The 20,149-nt window shown below is 44.3% G+C and overlaps 1 long non-coding RNA gene across 1 annotated transcript in view; it reads right to left on the bottom strand.

Annotated features, from left to right (window-relative positions):
* Positions 1 to 243: 243 nt before the first annotated feature.
* LOC140478571 (uncharacterized) overlaps positions 244 to 20,149 on the bottom strand; it is a 42,459-nt gene continuing 22,553 nt past the window's right edge. Inside the window, exons 3-4 of the long non-coding RNA XR_011960833.1 lie at positions 12,499 to 12,633; positions 244 to 334 (exon numbers count right to left, since the gene is read on the bottom strand). This is a non-coding gene — a long non-coding RNA (uncharacterized lncRNA). The remainder of the gene's footprint in view (positions 335 to 12,498; positions 12,634 to 20,149) is intronic.

Genomic DNA, 20,149 nt, shown 5'->3' with positions numbered 1-20,149 from the left:
AGGCCTGGATTGATAACTGTCAACTTACTGTATTGACATAGGAAGGCTCAGTACAGAAGAGATGAAAATTAACAAGACGGTGGGGTTTGAGCCTGAGACCATCATGCTCTGTGTTTACCCTTCAACACTGTATCTGTGTCACGCCTTCTAGACCAAAGTTCGATCCCTTAAATATACTCTACTCTGTTCACTGTGAGTGATCGTACCTCGCTGCAGGATTGACTGAAGCCTCCAGATCTCACTCTCCATTTCTCTGGCTGACCAACTGTCTTCAGTGTGGTGATGGACGAGACAGCAATTGGGAATTCTGTTGACTCAAGAGCATCCTGAGTATCTACAGGAGAAAGAGAAACAGACAGAATGGGAATCTAGACTGATGCAGTGAGGGTTACACATGGAGAATGGCACTGAGTCCAACAGAGATCTGGAAAAATCGCAGTCTCCATCCCTGGTCTGTGTTGCCTCATCTCCCTGGAGTGGAGAATTCTGTTGGCTCAGTTAAGGCTGTCATTCCAACTGCCTTGTTGCAAATGCAGGGCGCGTGTCACTGAGAGAGGGCCTTTGAGGGCTGGTTAGAGGTCACAGACTGGGAGAGATGTTTGGGGGCGCGACAATGTTGCAGGGTTAAACATATTTAGAGTTGCTACAGAATGTTCGCATGAGAAAACATTTTATTGTTTGGAGGAAGTTAGAGAGACAAAGCATCTTTGATAAGACTTCAGAGATAGGGATGTGTATAGGGTTGTGGATCGTTACATGGACTATGTTGATCAGGGCGTAGAAACATTCGCATAATTCCAGGATGTGGTACATTTAACAAGGGTTGTTGTGGGATCCGGAGAATATCACAGTGATAGGGAGGATGGTATGGACTGAAGAATATTACAGGGAAAGGGTGGGTAGGATGGACTGGAGAATGTTGCAAGCACATGGAAGATGATATAAGCTGGAGAATGCTGCAGCAATAGAGAGGAGTGTATGGACTGGAGGATGTTGCACGGATAGGGAGGAAGTTGTAGACTGGATACAGTTAGAAGGTGAGATGAATTTATGCACTGGAAGATATATCAGAGAGAGTGAGTAAGTGCTGCAAGATATGACAGGGATAGGGAAGCTTGTCGAGACTGGAGGAGAGTGTGATAGTCTTGTGAGAGACCAGATTCACTGATGAGCATAGGATAGGCGACAGTGAACAGAGCCTTTTGCAGATATAAATGAGGATACAATGGCCACAAAGCAGTCACACCTATACATAGGTATATAGGAACTGAAGGAATTGAAGATATTACACAGGCTAGGAGTGTTGTGTGCAGTGGAGGAGATTAACCTGATAGGTAAGCTTTTAGAGACTCAACAATGTTAGGAAATAATGTGAGTTGCAATGGTGAGAGCAGGTTTCAACAATTCAGAGGATATAGACCTGAAGGAGCTTTGACAGACAGCCATGGTACAGTAAAGGGAATTGTAGTGGCTTCCCTTTTATAAGCAATCCATAAGCACTTAAGATAGCCTGTTTGACATATGCATTATCTCTTGACCATTCATCAGACAGCGCTGCAACTATTTCACTGGCTCTGCCTACCAGCTTAGACTGAACTAGCATTACCCAGAAGACCTCGGGCCACTCTACCTGTCCATGTAAGTTTTCAAATGAAATAGAGTTCCTTGACAGTCGAGTCACAGTTAGTTCGGATAGCGAAGAAGGCGCTTGGTATGCATTCCTTTATTGGTCAGAGTATTGAGTCCAGGAGTTGGGAGGTCATGTTGCTGGTGTACAGGACAGTGGTTAGGCCACTTTTGGAATGCTGCATGCAACTCTGTTCTACTTGCAAACTTGAAAGGGTCCAGAAAAGATTTAAAACAACGTTGCCAGGGATGAGCTAGAGGGAGAGTTTGAACAGGTGATGGTTGTTTTTCCTGGAGAGTCGGAGGCTGAGGGTGACCTTATAGAGGTTTATAAAATCAAGAGGGGCATGGATAGGGTAAATAGACAAAGTCTTTCTCCTGGGGTGTGCAAGTCCAGAATTATAGGGCGAGGTTTAGGGTGAGAGTAGAAAGATAAAAAAGATAAAAAGAGGCAACTTTTTCACGCACAGAATAATACATGTATGGAATGAGCTGCCAGAGAAAGTGGTGGAGGCTAGTACAACTGCAACAGTTAAAAGGCACCTGGATGGGTATATGAATAGGAAGGGTTCAGAGGGAGATGGGCCGGGTGCTAGCAGGTGGGACTACATTGGGTTGGGATATCTGATCTGCAGGATGGGACCATGAATGGGTTGTGGAACCTGGAGGATGTTATGATTTGAACCACAGGTAATGTTTGATTGGATCTTTCTGCCAATCTTACAGATGGTACAATTGCCACATTTAAGAAGCATTTGGATGGATATATGAATAGAAAGGGTTTGGAGGGAGATAGGCCAGGTACTGGCAGGTGGGACTGGATTGGGTTGGAATATCCTGTCGGCATGGCTGGGTTCGAGTGACGGGTCTGTTTCCATGCTGTACATCTCTATGACTGTAAGATCGGCTGAACGGTCCAAGCAAAAATTACCTGTGGTTCAAATCATAATATCCTCAATGTTCCACAAGCCATCCCCTGTCGCATCCTGCAGGTTCAATGAATCGCAGAACCTCTAACCTTCTGCAAGTCCCAAGTCCCTTCCGACATTTGTACCATCCTCCAGCTTCTGCAGCCCTTCATACCTCGTCACATGGCCCAGACTCTCCAACTCCTCCTTCCTCTGCAATGTTCCCCAGAAGAGCACTGGAGGATGGTGGGGGTTACAGAGATATGGAGGGACATCAGGACGGGAGGACTTTGCAGACATTAGGAATATATGGACTTAATGAAGTTTTACAATTTATGAGTGTTGTAGGGACTGGAGGAACTTACAAAGATAGGGATAGTTTTAGATTGGAGGATTCTGCAGAAAACCTTTACGTGGTTCAAGGCACGATTCTTAGCAGCATGCAGGAACAAAGGGATCCTGTGTCCCTCAGGTTCCCACCAAGTTGACAGGGCGTTAAGAAGGCGGATGGTGTGTTGGCTTTCATTAGCAGGGGGATTGAATTTAAGAGATGTGAGATTTTGCTGCAGCTCTACAGAACCCCAGTTAGACCACACTTCGAATATTGTGAACAGTTCTGTTCGCTTCATTATAGGGAGGACGTGGAAGCTTTAAAGACAGTGAAGAGAAGATTTAGCAGGATGCTGCCTAGACTGGAGGGCATGCCCATAGAAGGTAGATTGTGGAAGCTAGGGCTTTTCTGATCACAGCGAAGGAGGAAGAATGGTGACTTGATAGAGGTGTACAAGGGAATGAGAGGCATAGATAGAGTGGATAACCAGAGACTACATCCCATGGCGAAATGGCTATCACAAGGGGACATAAGTTTAAGGTAACTGGCAGAAGGTTTAGCTTAGATATTAGAGGGATATGGGCCAGGTGCTGGCAGGTAGGACTAGATTGGGTTGGGATATCCTGTCGCCATGGACGGGACTGGTACGTTATTTACACAGAGTGTGGTGGGTGTGTGGAATGGACTGCCAGCCGTGGTAGTAGATTCAGACACATTACAGACATCTAAGCAACTCTTGGATAGGCACATCAATGATCATAAAACGTAAGGTATGTAGGTTCATTTCATCTTCAGATTAGGATAAAAGGTCAGCACAATATTGAGGGAGGAAGGGCTTGTACTGGAATGTGCTATTCCATGTTGTAAATAGCAAGGGTTAGGATGATAGCAAGAGGTTTCGGGAAGCGGGAGAGGATGCGATCTGAATGAAGTGACACAAATAGGAGGCATTGCTAAAGTTGTATGAGGTAACAGAGACAGCAATGGTCTGATCTGGAGCAGATGACCCAGACTGGGAGAATTGTGGGGACTGGAGGTGCTTTCACAGGGAGGGAGGAGCATAGAGCCACAGGAGGTTACAGAAATATGGAGAGCTGTCGGGCCTACAGGAGGACATGGAGATGGGGAGGTTGGGAGGAATGGGGCAGTTTACAGGGATAAGGATGTTGGTAGGATGGGGTGTTTACACAGACAGGAATGTTTCAGGTGAATGGAGCTGAGTACAGAGACAAAGTGGGTTGTACAGATTGGAAAAACAAATAGACATAAGGAGGGTAGTCGTGACTGAAGATGTTTATAGACACAGGAAGGCTTAGGTTCTGCAGGTTATTTAGATAAAGGGGGTGTGGAATCAGATAGATTCTCCAAGTGATAAAGACAGCAATTTCGTTTGGAGACAGTTTCACAGATTAGGGAGCATTAGTAACCTCCTCCAGTTTGGTCAGAGTGGGAAGGGTTGTAGGGGAGGGTGATGTTTACACATGGAAGAGTTAGAGAAGATTGTGGAAATGAGTAGATGGATGGAGACACTGGAGGAGCTTACATTGACAGGGTGGGTGCTGGCAATGAAAAGATATCACATTGATAGTGGGTCTTGTAGGAACTGTATTGAAAGAGTCACAGACATTGGAATGACTTCTGCAGATTGGGAGTATTACAGGGACTGAGAGGATTGTCGGGTCTCCACAGATTGATCGTGTCTTTAAGAATATGTAGATACGGAAATCTTTAACCCAATGTATGCAGTCTTCATTTCAAGACCAGAGCCTTATTATCCCTCATCAGCCAAGGATCCCTAACCCTGCCAGCTTTTCCCTTTACCCCAATGGGGCAGACTGGTCCTGGATTCTTGAGATCACACTTTGAAAAGCCTCCCAGTTGCCAGTTGTTCCTTTTCCTTCAAACAGACTCACCCAATCGATTAGAATCATAATGTGGAGGTGCTGTTGTCGGACTGGGGATGTACAAAGTTAAAAATCACCCGACACTCGGTTCCAGTCCAACCGGTTTATTTGAAAGCACTAGCATTCAGAGCACTGCTTCTTCATCAGGTGGTTGTGGAGCACAATCCTAAGGTACAGAATTTATAGCAACAGGATGGCAGTGTCATGGAATATAATATCAAACAAATTTAGTTTAAGCCTTTCATCTGTTACAGTGATCATCAGCCCTTCCAAAGTGAGTTGGATTATAACTGGGCATTGTGCAATTTTAAATTCACGGCATTGACGCTGGCCAGATCCTGCAGAATGGCCCCAAACCTGGCCCTGTTCCAGTTTTCCTCTACAATCTGTGGACCTGCTGATCTTTTTCCATAACTATGTTAAAACGAAGACAGTTGTGGGCACTGGACCCAAAGTGCTCTCTGAATGACACTTCAGTCACTTGCCCGACCTCGTTTTCTGAGGGGAGTTCCAGTGTTGCACCTGCGTGAGTAGAGTAGGGCCCTCTGCATATTGGTTTAGGAACCTTCCTTGGACACATTTGAAAAAAATGCCCTCCGTCCAGGTCTTTTTATACTCGAGGTGGCCCAGTCAATACAGGGAATATTAAAATCTCCAGCCTGCACTCCTCTATTATTCCTATAGTTATCTGCAATCTCTCCACACTGCTGCTCCTCTGGATTCTCTTGGGTCTACAACAGTCTACAATACAGTCCCAACAAAGTGACCACCCCCCCCCCCTTCTTCTTTCTAACTTCTAACCATTTGGAATTTTGAATGAATATATGGTTTAAAAATTGGAATTAACAATCCATAAATAAGTATTGATAAAAATCCAAACACTTGACCTTCAGAGAAAGACAACAGTTCACTCTCATGTGGTCTGCACGACATCCCCACAGCAAAGTGTTTGCCTCTCAATGACCCTGTGAAATGGGTGAGCCAGCTGCTTAGCTCAAGGGCAGCAAGGGATGGGCAATAAAGGCTAGTCAGACAGAGACACCCACATCCCAGACCTGATTTTTTTTAAAAATCCATTCAGATTGGTCCCAGCACAGTTCCAGTGGAACAATGTCCTGGCCAATCACGTTGGTAGATTTATGGACAGGGCTTTAAACTGACAGAGCGGATGAAGGGACAGGGTTCAGGTGAAAGGAGCTTTCCAAATCCAAAGAGAAAACGTGAAGCATCAGAGCAGCGTGGGAATGTGACCGAAGACAACAGAAAGGAACAGGATACGACAAAGTTTAACTAAAACTGTAGATCAGCAAATCCATTTGTGACAGGAAATTGTGGGAACGAGTAAATTATGTTTTTTATTAATGGACAAAGTCTCTGCAACAAGGTAGATGGATTTGTGAAACAGAGATAAAAGAGATTTAGACACCAGAGAGATGTGGTTACAGGGCGAACAAAAGGTGGGCATAAATATTCAATGGTTCACAACCTTGTGCAAATTCAGGCAAAATGGACGACGCTAACAGTGATGGATAAGAAAGGCATTACAGAGAAAGCATTTGGCATCAGATCATGAAGTAGCATCAGTCTGAATGTAAATTCTGGTTACTACTTGCCAAGGACACAAGCAGCAGAACAGTTTTAGACCACCCACCGAACAGCATTTCATGGCTCGTCACTGCAATAAATAGGAATTCATTGGAATGTTTAATACAGGCATGGCGAACATTTAGTGAAACATCAATATTCGCAAAGTCTGGGACAATCACACTGACAACAGTGATATTGGAAGGGGAGTTCAGAGAATTTTTTTTCAGTGTTTCTTAAAATAACACATTGTGCAACTGGCGAGGGATGTAACTGTCTCAGAGAGACTGTTGTGCGATAAAACATAGTGAATGAGTAATGTCACCTGGAGAGATCCTCTGGGAAATTGTGATAAAGTGCAGTTTAAAGAAATATAAAGTTTTAAAGTGAATCACAGAAATGACACGCTACAACTAGAAACAAAAATAGCCAATTACATGAGTTGGAGAGGAGAACTGACCAAGATAAACAGGCTAAACAGACTGAAACATGTGTCTGTAAATCAACAGTGGAAAACATTTGAAGGAACAGTGTAAAATACTCAACAAAAGGACATTCCACTGAAACAGACAAAAACTCAGCAAGAAATCCCCACTGGTCCCTCACTCAGGAGAAAATTGATCATATTAGATTATGAGGCTGAGAAGATCACCACAAAGTACATAAAATCCTGAAGTAAGAGAGAGTTTTAGAGTAAGTTTTAAAGCGATTGCAATGGGTCTGCTAGCAGGAGGGGGGACAATGGGAAGGGGAATCATTGTCAGGGTTTATTGACACGATACGAACATGGAGAGGTGAAGGTGCTGGAGGTGGTGAGAGTGTTCCAGAGAGTGGTCAGGGCCTGAACGGTGTTACAAAGCCAGTACGGATTGCTGCAGCTGGAGGGGTTTGCAGAGGTAGGGACGGACATATGTATTTTTATTTATTCATTCATGGGATGTGGGTGTCACTGCCTGGACCAGCATTCTTTGACCCCATGCTAATTACCCAGAGATTGTTGGGGCCCTGGTGGATATATATAATACTTTGCTGGCCACAGGTGAAGTGCTGAATGACTGGAGGATCGCTAATGTGGTTCCTTTGTTCAAGAAGGGCAGCAGGGATAGGCCAGGTAATTACAGAGCAGATAGTCTGACAGCAGGGGGGAGGGATATTATTGGAAACAATTGTGAGGATGAATCAACACTTGCAAAGTTAAGGATCAACTCGGTTTAGTCATCACGGATTTGGCAGAGGAAGATACTGTCTGAGGAATTCAGTTCAGTTTTTTTGAAATGGTGCTTAAGTATATTGATGAAGGCTGTGCAGATGATGTGGTTTACATGGACTTGACTAAGTCCTTAAACAAGATCCAATACGGAAGGCTGGTCCAAAAGGACTGGGTTCCAAGGCAAGTTGGCAGATTGCATGCAAAATTGATGGATAGAATACTTTCACCACCGGGTGTACCACAGAGATCTGTGCAGGAACCATTGAACATTAATAACTCGGATGTGAAAGCAGAAGGTCTCATTAGTCGGTTTGCAGATGACATGAAAGGTGAGGGTGTTGTTCACAGTGAGGAGGATGGTCTCCATCTGCAGTCCGATGTCGATCAGATGATAATCTAAGCAGAGTTTAGTTCTGATTGAAGTGAGGTAATACTCTGTGGGAGGTACGATAAGCGAAGGACAGACATAATAAACGGTAGGTCCTTGCAGAATACTGAGGAATACAGGGACCTTGGTGGACAAGTCCAAAGATCCCTGAAGGTGTCAGCATAGGGAGACAGGTTGGGAAAGGCACCTCAACTGGGAGTGGGAGAGGGACCCATATCCTGGTGGGGTGAATTGCAGGAGCTGCTTGAGAGGATATAACCTAGTCTGGTAGCGTATTGGACCTTAAATAAACATAAGGCCAGAAAGAAGATTGAGGCAGGTACACGAGTTAAAGACAGCAATTTCAGCAGACAAGGCAGGCAAGAACATAGCAGGGAATGGGGGAAAACTGATGATTAAACTGCATTTATATCAATGCAAGGGGCCTGACAGCTAAGGAAGATGAACTCAAGGCGTGGATTGGAACATGGGACTGGGATATTATAGTTATTACAGAAACACAGCTGAGGGAGGGGCAGGACTGGCAGTTCATTGTTTCAAGGTAGAGATGCTACAGGAAGAGGAGGTTAGAGAGGACGCGTGGTGGTGGGTTTTGATTGCATGAATCATCACAGCAGTACTTAGAGAGGATATTCCTGTGGGATTGCCCAGTGAAGCTCCGTTAGTGGAACTGAGAAATAAGAATGGGTCATCACTTTCATACGATCGGACAGCTGACCCCGAATAATCTGTGGCAGACTGAGGAACAAATATGTTGGGACATCTTAACTATCAACCATAATAATAGGGCTGTTATGGTAGGGGTTTTTGAATGTTCTAAACCTAGACTGGGACTGCCAGTGTTCAGTGTTAGCAAGGGAGGAATTTAGTAATTGTGTTCCAGAAAACTGCCAATCAATATGTAAATGGCCTGAAAAGAGAAAGGGGCAAAACCTGACCTCCACTTGGGAATCAAGGTAGGGAGAGGGACTGAGATGTGAGTGGGAAAGCGTTTTGCCAAAGTGACCACAGTTCTAATAGTTTGAAAACAGCTTTGGAAAAGGACAGGCCTGGTCCACAAGTGCAAGTTATAAAATGGAGCCTTACCAATCTTGATCGTATTCGCCAGGAACTTTCAAAATGTAATTGGGGAAGGGAATTATTTACAGGGAAAGAGAAGTTTGGCAAGTGAGAATATTTTAAAAGTGAGATAAACTGATCGATCAGCGCCAGCATTTTCCTGTTTGTGTGCAGGTCAATGCTGACAGCATTCAGAAACACTGACTGTCTATTGAGGGTCTGGTCAAGGAAAAGGGGGCACATGTAGGGTATAGCCAGCTAGATTAAGGGAATCCCTGAGGATATACAGGGGCTGTAGGAATACACTTTGAGAAGAAAACAGGAATAGAGAAAGGCTAAATGAAATAGACTCAGCAGAGAAGGAAAGGGGAATCCAAAAGTGATTGTATCAGTATATTAAGAGTGCATAAGTAACTCAGGACAAAATAGTGTCCATTAAAGATCAATGAGGCCATTGATGTGTGGAACTGCAGGATATTTGCTAAGAATCTAAACAATTTTTTCACTTCTGAACTTACTGTGGAGAAAGACTGAGGAACTCAGGGACCAAGAGTAATATGTTTGACCACAATTGGAGTTCTCTGCAATTCCAGTCTCTCTGCGACAGGAAGGATGCTGTGAAACTTGAAAGGGCTCAGAAAAGATTAACAAGATTTTGCCCGGGTTGTTGCTGAATCAGCTGGGGTTCCTCTCACTGGAGAATCTGAGACTGAGGGGTGACCTTACAGAGGTTTATATGAACATGAGGGGCATGGATAGGGTAAGCATTCAAGGCCTTTTCCCAGAAGTTGGGGAGTCCAAAACTAGAGGGCATAGGTTTAAGGTGAGAGGTGAATGGTTTCCAGAGGGACTGAAGGGACAGCTTCTTCACACACATGGTGATAGTTGTATGGAATGAGCTGAGAGAGAAAGTAATGCAGACTGATACAAGTACAACATTTAAAAGGTATCTGGATGGGCATCTGAATAGTAAGGGTGTAGACATATATGGGCCAAATGCTGGAAAAGTGAATGGATTTACTTAGATCTTCTGGTAAGCCTGGACGAGTTGGGGACCGAAGGATCTGTTTCTATGCTGTACATCTCTATGACTTGAAAAGAGTGCATGTTATAAAAGAGGTGGTGCTGGAGGATTTAAAACACAAAGCTATGGCAAGTCCCAGAACCTGATTAAATGTATCACAGGACACTGTGGGATGCTGGGGAAGACATTGTGGAGCCCCTAGCAAAGGTATGTGTACTACTGACAGCCATGTGTGATGGGCTGCCAGGCTGGAGGGTGGCATCATGGACAGTGAAGGAGGTTTTCTGAGATTACAAAGGGATCTTGATGAAGGGAGTGAATGGGCTGAAAAACTAGAGATGGAATTCAATCTGAATAAATACGAGGTAATGTATTTTGTAAAACAAACAAGGGTAGAGCTTATACAATTAATGTTAAGTCTTTGGTTAGTGTTTTAGGGCAGAGGGACCTCCGGGTTCAGGTACATAATTCTTGAAGTTTGCATCACAGGATGGATAAGACAGTGCTTGGCATGCCTGACTATTGCTCAGTCCATTGAGTGGAGGATTTGGGACGTCATGTTGAGATTGCACAGACATTTGTGAGGCCTGTTCTCCAATACTCTGTCCAGTTCTGGTCGCCCAGTTATAGGGAGGATATTATTAAGCTGCAGGACATTCAGAAGAGATTTACCAGGATATTGCTGGGTATACAAGGCTTGAGTTCGGAAAAATGGCTGGATAGGCTGAGTCTTTTTTCACTGGAGCCTGGAGGTTGAGAAATGATGCTATAAAGGTTTATGAAAAAAATGAGGTATATAGATCAATTTAATGGTACTTGCCTTTTCCTCAGGATGGGGGAGTCTCAAGAGGAGGGATCACATTTTTAAGGTTAGAGGAGAGAGATGTTAAAAAAAAAAGATATGGGGCAATTTGCTACACAGAGGGTGGTTTGAATGTGGAATGAACTTCCTGAGAAAGGGGTTGATGTGGGTACAATTACAACATTTAAAAGATATTTGGATAAACAGGTGAATAGGGAAGGGTTGGAGTGATATGGGCCAGCAACAGGCAGCTGGGAAGAGTTTAGTTTTAGATTATGGTGGGTATCAACTGAAGGGTCAGTTTCCATGCTGTATGGCTCTATGACAAGAATATGGTTTGATTCCATTATTGAAGAAAGGATCAGGGCTGGGTCCACTGATGTGCATCATCTACATAAACGATTTGGTTGTAAATATAGGAGTGATTGTGCGATAGTTTGTTGATGATCAAATGAATGGTGTAGTGGGCAGTAAATACGGTTATCAAAGGGGATCTTGACCAACTGGGCCAGTGGACCAAGGAATGAAAGATGGAGTTTAATTCAGGTGTTGGATTTTGTTAAGACAAACCAGGGAGGACTAATACAGTTAATGGAAGGGCTCTGGCCAGGGTTGTTGAACAGAGAGAGAGAGAGAGAGACCAGGGGGTGCAAGTAACATAATTCCTCGGAAGTGGCATCACGGGTGGACAGGGTGGGGAAAGCGACATTTGGCACATTTGCCGACATTGGCCAACACTTTGTTACATATGTTGGAGATACTTGTAACATTGTCCTAAATATTTCCCTTGGGCACAGGAAGCCATGGGGTGACCCTAAGAATGGTGAACATCCAAGGATAGGTGAGTCCAAAACTAGAGGGTATAAACAGGAGGTGAGAGAGCAAGGATTTAAAGAGGGAGCTGAGGGGGAACATTAACCACAGAGGATGGTGCATAAACGGAACAGACTGCCTCAGGCACATGGGAGAAACAAGAACAATTACAGCATGGAAAAGACATTTGGGCAGGTACATGGAGAGGAGAAGGTTTGAAGAGATAAGGGCCAAAGGCAGGCAAATGAGACTCATTCAGTTTAGGTAACATGGGCAGCATTGAGAAGTTGGACCACAGGTTCTGTTTCTGTGCTGTATCACTCTGTATCCAGTTAAAGAGGATTAGTGTACCAAAATAAGGCATGTTGTAGACACTGAAGCAAGTTACAGCGGTGGGGACGGTAGTCCAGAATGCAGTACATTTCAAATATGTGGAGGGACTATCGGGAAGGGAGGAGGTTACAGGGACAGGGACTATTATAGGAGTTAAAAATGACTGAAGACACTGGTGCACAAGCCATGCCACAGATACAATGTTGCAGAGTAGTGAGTCTTAGTACAGTGTTGGAGGGAGAACACAGAACAGAAAGATCCCAGGCAGCATTCCCAACCTCTTGTCGGATGCCTACTCTCCCCTCTGTTGTACTGATGCTCACTAAGACAGCACAGGACTGGATTGATAACTATGAACTCCCGATGCTGTCTCAGTGCAACATAAGTTAAAGTAATTGAGCATGGGGTATGTCTATACTGTGCTCCCCATACAGCACTGTATCGATGTCATGTCTTGTTAGCGATGTTTGGAGCCCTCTCATTGCTGTCTGCTCTGTGCACTATGAGTGATCTTACCTCACTGCAGGATTTATTGAAGGTTCCATATCTCCCTTCCCTTTGCCTCTCTGGCTGACCAACCATCTTCAATGAGGCGATGGATGAGACACACAACAATTGGGAAGTCGATTGAGTCAGCAGCTTCCTGAGTACCTACAGGAGACAGAGAGATAGACAGAATGGGAAATTAGACTGATGCAGTGAGGGCTACACAAGGAGAATGGAAATGAGCCCCACAGATATCTGGAAAATCCCAAACTCCATCCCTGGCCTGCGCTGTTGCGTCTCTCTGGAGTGGAGAATTCTGTTAGCTCAGGATCTGGAGTAGCTGCAAGAGTATGAGACACTGACAGAGGCAGCACTTAGACCCACACAGTGAGGGATACCACTTGGAGAGAGACTGAGTGATATCACCAGCGTGCTGGAAGGCTTCAGGATCACACAATCATGTTGTAAGAATGGGTTTAGCTTCATGTGTCAGTTCTCAGGGATGTGCAACCAGTGAGCAGGTGAAGTAATGGCCTAATAACATTATTGTTAGGGCATTTGTCCAAAACCCCAGTTAATGTTCAGGGGCGGCAGGTTCGAATCCCACCTTAAGATATGGTGGAATTTAAAATCAATAATTTTAAAAATAGCAATTAACAATCCATAAACAAATATGAAACCATTGTTGATGTACAAAAATCACAATCCCTTCGATTAGATTCCCTACAGTGTGGAAACAGGCCTTTTGACTCAACCAGTCCATGCCATCCCTCCGAAGAGTAACCCACTCAGACCCATCTCCCTCGACCTAATACACCTAACATTATGGGCAATTCAGTATGGCCAATTCGCCTGACCTGCGCGTCTTTGGACTGTGGGAGGAAACCGGAGCATCCGGAGGCAATTCACGGAGACACGGGGAGAATGTGCAAACTCCACACTGTCGCCCGCGGCTGGAATCCAACCTGGGACCCTGGTGCTGTGAGGCAGGAGTGTTAATCACTGAGCCACCGTGCCGCCCACTGTCCTTTCGACAAGATCTGATCATCCTCACGTGGTCTGTACGACACACCCCCAGCAAAGTGTTTGCCTATCAATAACCCTCTGAAATGGCCGAGCAAGCTACTCAGCTCACGGGCAGCTATGGATAGGCAATAAAGGCTGGTCAGCCAGAGACACCCACATCCCCTACCTGATTTATTAAAAAATCCAATAGGATGGGCCCACTGGAACCGTGCTGGGACCAGTTTCCTGGCCAATCATGTCAGTAGGTTTATGGACAGGGCTTTAAACTGACAGATAGGATGTAGGGTCAGGGTCCAGGTGAAAGGAGCTTTCCAAATACAAAAAGAAAAGGTGAAGCATCGAAACAGTATGGGGATGTGGCTGAAGACAATCAGAAAGGTACAGGATGGGACAGCGATTAACTAAAACTAGACATCAGTGAACAGGTTTGTGACAGGAAATTGTGGGAAAGAGTCAATTATGTTTTATTTTGAATGGACGAAGTCTTATCAATAAGGCAGATGGATTTGTGACACTGAGATAAAAGAGGTTTATACACCAGAGAGATATGGTTACAGGGTGAACAAAAGGTGGACATAAATATTCAATGCATCACAACCTTGTGCAAACGCAGGCAAAATGGGCAACGCTAACAATAATGCATAAGAAAGGTATTACAGAGAAATCATTTGAACTCAGATCATGAAGTAGAGTCAGACTGAACGTAAATTCTGGCTACTACTTGCCAAGGACACAAGCTGCAGAACTGTTTTAGTCACCGAACAGCATTCCGTTGCTCATCACTGCATTAAACAGGAACTCATTGGAATTATTTTTACAAACAAATTGTGATAATTTGGGGAAACATCAATATTCACAAAATGTGGGACAGTCACACTGGCAAGAGTGACATTGGAAGAGGAGTTCAGAGAATGAGTTTTCAGTGTTTCTTTGAATAGCAAATTGTGCAACTGGCTAGGGACATAACTATCTCAGAGCGACCATTGTGCAATAAAACTTCGTGAATGAGTAACGTCACCGGGAGAGATCCTCTGGGAGATTGTGATAAAGTGCAGTTTAAAGAAATATAAAGTTTTAAAGTGAATCACAGAAAGGAAAAAACTACAAGTAGAAACAAAAATAAACAATAGCACGAGTTTGAGTTTGAGAGGAGAACAGACCAAGATAAACAGGCGAAACAGACTGAAACATGTGCCTGTCAATGAAGAGTGGAAAACATTTGAAGGAGCAGTGTAAAACAAACAACAAAAGGACATTCCGTTGAAACAGACAAATCCTCGGCAAAAAATCCCCATCGGTCTCTCACTCAAGTAAAAAGGATCATATTAGATTATCGGGCTTAGTGGATCACCAAAAAGAACTTAAAATCCTGAAGTGAGAGAATGTTTTAGGATGAAGTGTGAAAGGGATTGCAAAGGGCCCGCTCGCAGGAGGAGGTCAAATGGAAGAGGGAATAATTGTCAAGGTTTTATGTCACAAAAGGAACCGGGAGAGCTGAAGGTGCTGGAGGTGGTGAGAGTGTTACAGAGAGTGGATAGGGTCTGAACGGTGTTAAAAAGCCAGTAGGATTGCTGCAGCTGGAGGTGTTTGCAGAGATAGGGAGGGATATATGTATGGGATGTGGATGTCACTGATTGGACCAACATTCTTTGCCCCACTGCTAATTACCCAGAGTATAGCACAGAGTCAACCATATTGCTGATGGTCTGGTGTCACATGCAGGCCAGACCAGGTTAGAATGTCAGATGTTCTTCTCTAAAGGACGTAAGTGACCCAGATGAGTACTTCCTACTGGTCAGCAATGCTTTTATGGTGGCCTCACCAACGTCCTGTACAGCCACAACATGACCTCCCAACTTCTACTCGCAATGATCTGCCCAAAGAAAGTAACCATCCCAAACGCCTGCTTCACCAGCCTGTCTACCTGTGACACCACTTACAAAGAACTGTCTACCTGCATCCCTGGGACTCTGACTGACAACACTACCCAGGGCCCAAACATTAACTGTATAGGTCCCACCCTGGTTTGTTTCACCAAAATGGAACACCTCACATTTATCTAATTAAACTCCATCTGCGATACTTCAGCCCACTATCCCAGTGTACTATTCGTCCTGTTGTATCATAGATAACTTTCTTCACTGTCCACTTTTCCAACAATTTCAGTATCACTCAAAAAACTTACCACAAATCCAATATTCCCATCCAAACGATTTATCCAAATGACAAACTACAGGGGACCCACTTCACCGCTGGTCACATGTCTCCAGTCAGAAAGGCAACATGTCTCCCATCACCCTCTGTCTCCTACCATCAAGCCCAATTTTGTATCCAGTTGACTAGCTCCTCCTGAATGCCATATCCTTTTACATTGATCTGAGCTTATTACCCACTTTACCAGACAGAACGTAGAACACAGAACAGTACAGCACAAGACCCTTCGGCCATGATGCCATGCCCATCTTTTACCCGACTGTAAGATCAAACTAACTTACATACCCTTCATTTTGCTAACATCCATGTGCCTATCGAAGAGTCTGTTAAGTTATCCGTTCCACCCACCCACCACTCTCTGTGTAAAGAACCTATATCTGAAATCTCCCCTTACCCATCCTCCAATCACCTTACAATTATGCCCCCCTTGTACCATGTATGCCATGGGATAAAAAGGTCTCTCACTGTTCACTCTATCTTTGCCTCACACCATCTTGTTCACCTCTAGCAAATCACCCCTCATCCTTCTTCACTCCAATGTGAAAAGCCTTAGCTCCCTCAACCTTTCTCCATAAGACATGCCCTCCAGTCCAGGTAGCATCCTGGTAAATCTCCTCTTTACCCTTTCCACATCCTTCCTGAAATGAAGGGACCAGAACTGAACACAATATTCTAATTGGGATCTAAACAGGACTGTATAGAGCTGCAGCATAACCTCATGGCTTTAAAACTCAATCCCCCAGCTCATGAAAGCCAATACAACATATTCTTTCTTAACAACACGATCAGCTTGGTTGCAAATTTGATGGACCTCTGGTCATGGAATCCAAGATCCATCTGTTCCTCCACACTATTCAGTATTCTGCCTTTACCCATGTATTCTGATTCAAGTCTCACCTTCCAAAATGCATCATTTCAGACTTTTCCAGATTTGACTTCATCTGCCACTTCTCAGCCCAGCTCTACATCCTGTCAATGTCCCATTGCAACCTCCAGCAGACATCCACACTATTCACCACTCCACCAACCTTCGTGTCATTATCAAACTTACTTACCCACTCTTCCACTCACACATCCAACTCATTCATAAAATCACGAAGAGCAGAGACGTTTTGACCTCTCCCTGCAGAAACCCACTGGTCACTGAGCTCCTGGCTGAATGATTTCCATTTGTCATCACCCTCTGTCTTCTATGGGCCAGGAATTCTCTATCCAGACAGGCAGGTTTCCCTGTATCCCATGCTCTGTACTTTCTCAATGAGCCATAAATGTGTTTTGTCACATTCTCAAAGGATTCAATAAGATTTGTGAGACATGACCTGTCCCTTACCAAGTCATGATGACTTTCTCTAATCAAACTATGGTTTTCCAAGGTATCATAAATCCTGTCTCTCAGAGTCCTCTCCAATAATCTGCACATCACAGACAGAAGACTGACAGGTCTGTGATTCCCAGGATTATCTCTATTCCCTTTCTTGAACAACGCATGGCTGATTCACCTAACCTGTACATCTTTGGGCTGTGGGTGGAAACCGGAGCACCTGTCGGAAACCCACGCAGACATGGAGAGAATGTGCAAACTCCACACAGACAGTCGCCTGGGGCTGGAATTGAAATCGCGTCCCTAGTGCTATGAGGCAGGAGTGCTAACCACTAAGCCACCGTGCTGCCCCATTTATCTCTCTAGGACCCTGCTTCTGATCCTTGGTTCCTCAAACTTAAGTTAGCTTCCTTCTTCGTCTTGACTAGATGTTCTACATCGCTTGGAACCTTGTCAAATGATTTGCTGAAGTTCATGTAGACAACGCTGAGTGCTCTGCCTTCATCTATCTCTTTGTCAACTCCTCGAAGAGTCAAACGGTTTGTGAAACACTGTTTCCCACTCACAAAGCCATGCTGACTATCTCTAATCAGCCCTTGCATTTCCAAATATATGTAGCTCCTTTCTCTCAGAATCTCCTCCAACAACTTACCCAGCACTGGCTCACGGGGCTGTGATTTCCTGGCTTTTCCCTGCAGTCCTTAAGTGATGCAATAGCATTAGCCACCCTCCAGTCTTCCAGTAACTCATTGTGTTTGTTGATAATAGAAGTATCTCTGTTAGGGACACTGCAATCTCTTCCCGAGCTTCCCTTAATATTCAAGGATAGACCTAACGAGCTGCTAAGGATTGATCTAGCTTTATTTGTTTTAAGATTCCAGCACTTTCTCTTCTCTGGTGAGGATTCTTTCCAAGACATCACTATTTATTTCCCCAAGTTCCCGAGCTTCCATGTCTTTCTCCACAGTAAATTCTGACAACACTATTTTGACTAATATCTCACCCACCTCCTGACAGTTAAGGTGCCCTATTCTCTACCAGTTACCCCTTAGCCCTTATTGAAACTTGTGTAAAGGTTTCTGAAAATTCAAATAAACCGTTTCCTCGGTACAACCACTCCTACACCCGTATCTACTCTGCCATTTACATTCTCATCAATAAAAATAAAATCCAACAGGCTCAAAAACACATTCTCTTTTTATTAAAAGCTTTTGGAAGTGTCCAGTTATTGTTCATTGACATATCCTTTCAAACATATTTCAGCTCCCGACCTACTATCAATTTATCTCTGTTTGGTTTCAGACTGGCAGCAGAAAGGGTTATGGGAGTTCGTGTTTATCAATCTGAAAAAGGTGGCTCACAGGATCAGCAGGTAATAGAGGTGTTGGAAATAGGGAGGGTCGTGGGGACTGAAGAACATAATGGAGATAGGGAGTGCTGTGGGGCCTGAAAGGGGCCAAAGAGATCTGCAGGGCTGTTGGGCCCGAAGGAGGTTGTACAAATCAGGAGGATCATGGGGACTGAAGGAGATTATGAGATTATGGAGAGAGGGATGGTCGTGGGGCCTTTTGGAGGTTATGGAGTTAGGGAGGTTTGTGGGAAATGATTCAGGTTACATAAATAGGAAGAGTCGTGGGGATTGAAGGAGTTTATGGAGATAGGGAGGGCTGTGGGGACTGAAGGAGCTTATATAGATAGTAAGTTTATACAGAAGCACAAGAAAGAAGAGCAGGTATCGGCCATTTGACCACAGAGTCAGTCCCACCATTCAATATGATCACGACTGATCCTTAACCAAGTACAGTATTACTGCTTTCACACCTTACTCTGATATTATAGCGACTACTGGCATTTAGTGGTACAGCGGGCTGTCGTAACTGGGACGGGGATGTGGGGGGTGTCTTACAGAGATAGGGAGGGTTGTGGAAGCTGGGGCAGGTGACAGATACAGGGTGGGTTTTAGGAAGGGGAGGACTTTACAGGGATTTTGGAGCAATGCAGGGATGGGACGTGATAACAATCACAGGGAGGATTTTGGGAGCTCAATCTGAGATGCGTACAGCTGAGAACAGAAGTGAGTCAAACAGTCAGGACAGGCAGGGACAAGGTAGGACTAATAAATTAAACTGCATTTATTTCAATGCAAAGGGTCTAACAGGGAAGGCAGATGAACTCAGGGCATGGTTAGGAACATGGGACTGGGATATCATAGCAGTTACAGAAACATGGCTCAGGGATGGGCAGGACTGGCAGCTTAATGTTCCAGGATACAAATGCTACAGGAAGGATAGAAAGGGAGGCAACAGAGGAGGGAGAGTGACATTTTTGATAAGGGATAGAATTGCAGCTGTGCTGAGGGAGGATATTCCCAGAAATACATCCAGGGAAGTTATTTCAGTGGAAGTGAGAAATAAGAACGGGATGATCACCTTGTTGGGATTGTATTATCGACCCCCCAATAGTCAGAGGGAAATTGCCAAACAAACTTGTAAGGAGATCTCAGCTATCTGTAAGAATAATAGGGTAGGTATGGTAGGGGATTTTAATTTTCCAAACATTGACTGGGACTGCCATAGTGATAAAGGTTTAGATGGAGAGGAATTTCTTAAGTGTGTACAAGACAATTTTCTTATTCAGGATGTGGACGTTCCTACTAGAGAAGGTGCAAACCTTGACCTACTCTTAGGAAATAAGGCAGGGCAGGTGAGTGAGGTGTCAGTGGGGGAGCACTTTGGGGCCAGCGACAATAATTCTATTTGTTATAAAATAGTGATGGAAAAGGATAGACCAAATCTAAAAGTTGATGTTCTAAATTGGAGAAAGGCCAATTTTGACGGTATTAGGCAAGAATTTTCGAAAGTTGATTGGAGGCAGATGTTCGCAGCTGAAGGGATGGCTGGAAAATGGAAAGCCTTCAGAAATGAGATAACAAGAGTCCAGAGAAAGTTTATTCCTGTCAGGGTGAAAGGGAAGACTGGTAGGTATAGGGAATTCTGGATGACTGAAGAAATTGAGTGTTTGGTTCAGAAAAAGGAGGAAGCATATGTCAGGTATAGACAGGATAGATCGATTGAATCCTTAGAAGACTATAAAGGAAGTAGGAGTATACTTAAGAGGGAA

Source organism: Chiloscyllium punctatum, chromosome 6 (genome assembly GCF_047496795.1).
Source record: "Chiloscyllium punctatum isolate Juve2018m chromosome 6, sChiPun1.3, whole genome shotgun sequence".
Classification (NCBI taxonomy): Eukaryota; Metazoa; Chordata; class Chondrichthyes; order Orectolobiformes; family Hemiscylliidae; genus Chiloscyllium; species Chiloscyllium punctatum.
Note: the sequence above shows the minus strand (reverse complement) of the source record. Positions and strands in the feature narration are given on the sequence as shown.